The following is a 5,994-nucleotide window of genomic DNA, read 5'->3' on the forward strand; positions in this document are numbered from 1 at the left end:
GCTTCTTTGCGATTTCAATCTCTTTGCAAAACATCTATCATTAATGCCTTCAATGCCCACAAATCAGTAAACAAAATTTTTGCCAAATAGGTCTAGGTGAGTTTTTAGAAGATTTCCCAACACTGCAAGTATTCTCCAATGAACGAAAAGTCCTAGAAGATAGGCAAGCATTATTCCAATTGTTACAAAAAGCTAGAATGACAAAAGTTCAAAAATTAGCTAATTTAGGCAGGAATCAAAATCTTATAATCTGATAATGGTATACGAATAGGTAAAATTGTGCCACTAAATAAAACATCCCACCTGATTAACAGAACCAAGGCGGCCTCTCATGTTTTGAGGTGCTATCTCAGCTATATATACAGGAACCTATTAGATAATAAATAGAAATGTCCTATCAATGTTTCATTCACACAACATTTCAAACTTGCACCACCGTAGTTGAGTTCAACATTTACCGTGTACGATATTATTCCCACACCAAAACCCTCCAACAGTCTTCCCATGTAAAGAAATGAGTAATCCTACACAAAATGGGGAATTGTATGCAAAACAAAATGCAAATGATGGTTATATATGCATTGAGTTATAATTTAAAAAAATAATAATAAAAAAAATAAAATAGAGAGAGAATCATAATACTCACTTTGGCAAATGATATTGCAAGCCAACCAATAATATTAGGGATGGCAGCTATCATCAAGGACTGCAAGGAAACAAAACCAGTAGAACTCAATTAAAAAAAGAACGTAAGGAACTGTATTACTTTTCAGTTAGCACCTTATAGCAGCTCTGGAGCTAAACTATATGCAGCTTTTGCTTTCAAATGCAAGAAAAGCAATCCCAAAAAAGTGCTAATCACACAATGCTTAATCTTGGAAGGAAAGGAATCCATGATCAACTCTTACCCCTTTTCTCCTAATGTACTCCGCAATCTGACTGCTCACAATTGCCCCAACCATGGCGCCCACATTTGAGAGCGAACCAAACAATGAGAACTGAACAAAGAAGCCGAGTCAAGGGAAAAAAAATCCTACGAACTCAAATTAAGCTAATGGAACAAAGATTCAAACATACCTCTGATACAGTCAAGTTCAGGTCGCTAGTAATGGCCGATTGGGTAGGTGAAGAATAACGTAACTGCGAGACATAAAAATAAAAGGAAGAAGCATGTATTCAGATTATTTGAGAGCTAAATAAATATCGATCTCCATTTGACTGCCCAGAAAATCAAAACCCAACCCATCACAGCCTGGTATGATTTCTTCACGTTTCCATGGATTAAAAAAAGAAAAGGAATAATGGATTGCATTTTGATTTTCATTTCCCCTCTAATCGTTTAGGTACGAAAAGAAAAAAAACATAGAAAGAGAAGATGGTGTGCGTACGGCGAAGCCAAACTGGATAGGACCTAAGGCGACGATGAGGACGCATGCGACGACAGAGACAGAGCTGTCGCAAATGGCCTAAGAAGATCCCAACATGCTGGATTGCCTCAACCCCATACGGTACCAGCTCCCCGTGTGGAGGAATGGTTTCCTAAGATCTTCATTCTCCTCCCTGAAACTCATTTTGCCAACTCTCTTTGTGTCAAAGAAACGCGACGGGAGATTGGAGATAGGCTTCCCTGTTGGGGAAAGAAGAGACCACGGGAGGGAGAAGGAGGCGGGAGGAGAAAGAAGAAATTTGAGGAAGGTGTGGGAATTTAAGATTTCGAGTATCAGTGACGGTTTTAAAACAATCACTAATACTCCCTTATTAGTGACGGTTCTCTCGAATCATCACTAATACCCTTAACCATTTATTTTTTAATATTTTTAAAATAAAAACACTAGTAGTGACGGTTTCAAAACTGTTACTAATACCCTTAACTATTTCTTTTTAAAAAATTTTTAAATAAAAATACTAGTAGTGACGGTTTTAAAACCGTCACTATTATCCTTAACTATTTCTTTTTACAAATTTTTTAAATAAAAACACTAGTAGTGATGGTTTCAAAATTGTCACTAATACTTCCTTATTAGTGACGATTCTCCCAAACCGTCACCAATACTCTTAACTATTTTTTAAAAAAATATTTTTAAATAAAAACACTAGTAGTGACTGTTTCAGAACCGTCACTAATACCCTTAACTATTTCTTTTTAAAAATTTTTAAAATAAAAACACTAGTAGTGATGGTTTTAGAACTGTCACTAATACCCCATTATTAGTGATGGTTCTCCCGAACCGTCACTAATACCCTTAACTATTTCTTTTTTAAAATTTTTTAAATAAAAACACTAGTAGTAATGGTTTCAAAACCGTCACTAATACCCTTAACGATATCTTTTTAAAATTTTTTTAAATAAAAACACTAGTAGTGACGATTTCAGAACCGTCACTAATACCCCATTATTAGTGACGGTTCTCCCAAACTGTCACTAATACCCTTAATTATTTTTTAAAAAAATTTTTTTAAATGAAAACACTAGTAGTGACGGTTTCAAAACCGTTACTAATACCCCTTTATTAGTGACGATTCTCCCAAACCGTCACTAATATCCTTAACTATTTATTTTTTAAAATTTTTTAAATAAAAATACTAGTAGTGTCAAAATCGTCACTAATACCCCCTTATTAGTGACGGTTCTCCCAAACTGTCACTAATACCCTTAACTATTTCTTTTTAAAAATTTTTTAAATAAAAATACTAGTAGTGACGGTTTCGAAACCGTCACTAATACCCTAGAATCATCGCTAATATTTTCTCAAAAAAAATTTCGTACGAAAATTGTTTACCGTGCTATTTTTAGTGACGAAAGTATTAGTGACGATTTTAAAACCATCACTATTAGTGTAGTATTAGTGATGGCTGATAAAACTGTTACTAATACTTAGACTATTAGTGACGGTTCTTAAAAACCGTCACTGATACCAACTTTTAGTGACCAAATTGAATTCGTCACTAAAAACCAATTTTTTTGTAGTGAGAATTTTCTCGCCGACGAGAGATCTTATAAGCCTCGTTGCCGAGTGTGCATGTCTCATCAATGAGGATTAACTAAGAGGGTTTGAGATGTTCTAAAACTCAATGACGAGCTCATAGCCTCGTTGACGAGTATTCTTTGTGGTTTGTCGACTAGTTCTATCTTCTCGTCGATGAGTTCGCGTGGCAAAGTCAAGTAAAAGAAGGTTTGGGGAAGCTTCCACGCAAAGGAAACGTATTTTCCTTCATTTCTTTCTCTCTCTAAAAGTTCCTCTGCCTTCTCTCTAACTTTTCGGCCCAGATTCATCTCAAATCGATGATAGAAGATCGCTAGGGTGTTCTAGGGAAGATTCTCTACAAATCTAGCGGATTAGTTTTCTAAATTGGACTTTTAAGAAATGCTCCTAAGTTGAGGTAAGGGTTTGGATTCTCAGTTTTGGGTTTTTAAAATTTTATTTAAGGTTTATAAGTTGAAAAAATGCAGAAATAGTAGTTTATTTGGGGTTTATTTAATTAAACTAGGGTTTTTGAATCAGGGTCCAGGTGAGCATCACAAGCATTAGTTTTGGATACCTATTGGTATAGTTCAAGGATTCAGGTAACGGGAAATTTATATATTAAATCAGGTTTTCATGAATTAAATGAAAATGGGCTATGTTATATATATGTATATATGTTTTCATGTGAGTATAAAATGACAACCATGTAAATTATGTTTTCTGAGCTTAGGGCTACTTATTTAGCTATGTATATGTGAAAATGAACTAATGAAAGTGGAAAATATTTTGAGGATAATTGTGTAAGAAATAGAGGTATATTTTCAATATATAAACGTTAAAGGTGAGTGCGCTAGTAGTATCAAATGTAGCAGTAGGCTACATAACGCACTAGGGCAGAGGGAAACTATTTGTATAGGCGGGTAGATTTCCCTATTCTCAAGGGCCTTCACTGGTAAACTTTTGTATGAACTGTGTGAGTATGAGATTAATCTATCACTTGAGGGCTTACTGAGTAAGGTGAGTGCCCTAGTATGCTTCAATTGGGACTTTGGGTTGCCTAATGTACCAGAGTAGAGGGGTGCTACTTGTATGGACGGGTAATCACCTCTATCCTTAGGTAGTCTTGTGGGTAAAGTATCTTACATGTGTTTGATTTGGCTCAGGAAATGTTTTCAAGAATTTATGTTAATGGTTTGCAAATGATATTAATATGTTATTTATAAATCTCATGTTGGTCACACACTGTTTTAATATATTATTTCTTCCCTTACTAAGATGTGTCTCACCCGAATGCAAATTTATCTTTTTCAGGACCTCCACGAGATCGAGCTTAGAGAGCTCGAGACTGATAACATTTTTGGGTTACCGACAGAGAAAGGATGTAAACATGTTGATGATATTTTGGGATGTGTATATTTTATGTTTTATGTTTTATGTTTTAAGTATTCTAGATAATGATGGTTATGGAACATACTGGTGTTTGTGAATACTGAATGTTTTTGGAGATATGTGTATATATGAGAATACAGGTGATGAATGGTTATTATGAATTATGGATAGAAATAGTAAACTCTGGTATTTATTTTTATGATTGAGGATCATAGTTATGTTTTCTGCTGCGTACATGGTATTTATTTATGAAATAACAAGATTTTCAAGAATAACGCATCAGACTAGGTTTCAGGGTTCGGGGCGTTACATTGTAGATATAAGAACATATATGTATTTGGTCACACTCAAACTTCCTTACCTAAGACTATAGAGTTGGTCCATGAGGCATTCCCTATAAGAGATTGGGACATACTTTTCTTTCAACATTTCTTTCATCAAATCTCAATGCTCTATAAGCCTATGACCAAGGCAAGCTTCTTGTATTTCAACATTCACCCAATGAAGCTTTGCTTACCCGGTCAACCTCATTTTTGCAAATCTCACACAATGTGGGTCATTCATTTTATACCAATCAAAATATGAATCCATTTCAGCCAATCAATCTTGAAAATTTTTTTGGTCCATTTGACCATCATATGTAAGGGCTTCAATTCTTTTCATCACATCGACATTCGGATCATAATTTTCCTTATGATATGGTCTTCTTGGTTGAAAATCTTCTTCATCATAATCCTCATCATTCTAGTTTGGAACATAAGGATCATGACATTGGAACCTTCTAGGAGCATTTGGTCTTTGTGGGGATGAAATGGGAGGTTGTTATTGAGGTATTGCGCTCTCTCTTGGAGTGTTGTTTTGCTCCCTAGAATGATGGGAGGCAACCTCATTGTCAACCTCAAGAGGTTGTCTCGGATTTTCTTGGAGTGGGTTAGGAGCTAAACTAGCTTCCAAGCTCTCAATTCTTGCAAGCGCATTGGTTAAGTCTTGGGTCAAGTCGTGGACTTGGTCTTGCAAGTCATCTAAGAGTGTGTCAGGGTCTATATCATTCCTATGACCATGATAATAATTCCCGGATTGGATCGCCATCAAAAAACAATCCTCCTCCTTGGAGGTTTTTCCCCTAAAGCCAACCAAACTAACGTTCCAAATATCAAAAATTCAACATCTGTATAGGTACTTTTAAGCCAAATAGTCAACTATTTGTGTCAAATAGTCGACCGTTTCCGACAAAGACTACTTTCGTACTGCTCCAAGGGGAAAATGGGACTTTAAGGGTTCTCCTAATCCAACCTAGGCTCTAATACCAAGATAATGTAGGACAGGTATGGTCGGCCTAGTCCTACAGTCAACCCTAATGCAAGCACATACACTCGAACACTTTGATTTAAGAATTCAATTAACCAAACATAAACACCATAAATTATGCGATGATTCACATGTTGTAAGATTTTTGAAAAGGTGTATGATTTTGTCCAGAAATTATATCACAAGTATTCCTTATCAAGGAATCAAGCTTTTATGTGAAAAGATGTTAATTTCAAAGTCAAGATTATAAGTTCTAAGTTAACAAACAAATATTCTTATAATTGATATTAGCTAGCAAGTGACAATATTGAAATCTAAGGATTCAAATGGG

General features: G+C 35.3%; 1 long non-coding RNA gene across 1 annotated transcript; it reads right to left on the bottom strand.

The window, feature by feature from the left end:
* Nucleotides 1-310: 310 nt before the first annotated feature.
* LOC131150471 (uncharacterized) lies at nt 311-707 on the bottom strand. The gene is made up of 3 exons (XR_009135548.1): nt 647-707; nt 459-524; nt 311-369 (listed from the first exon to the last, which is right to left on the bottom strand). It is a non-coding gene; the product is annotated as an uncharacterized LOC131150471 (long non-coding RNA).
* Nucleotides 708-5,994: the final 5,287 nt, after the last annotated feature.

The sequence above is a fragment of the Malania oleifera genome, chromosome 1 (assembly GCF_029873635.1).
Source record: "Malania oleifera isolate guangnan ecotype guangnan chromosome 1, ASM2987363v1, whole genome shotgun sequence".
NCBI lineage: Eukaryota > Viridiplantae > Streptophyta > Magnoliopsida > Santalales > Ximeniaceae > Malania > Malania oleifera.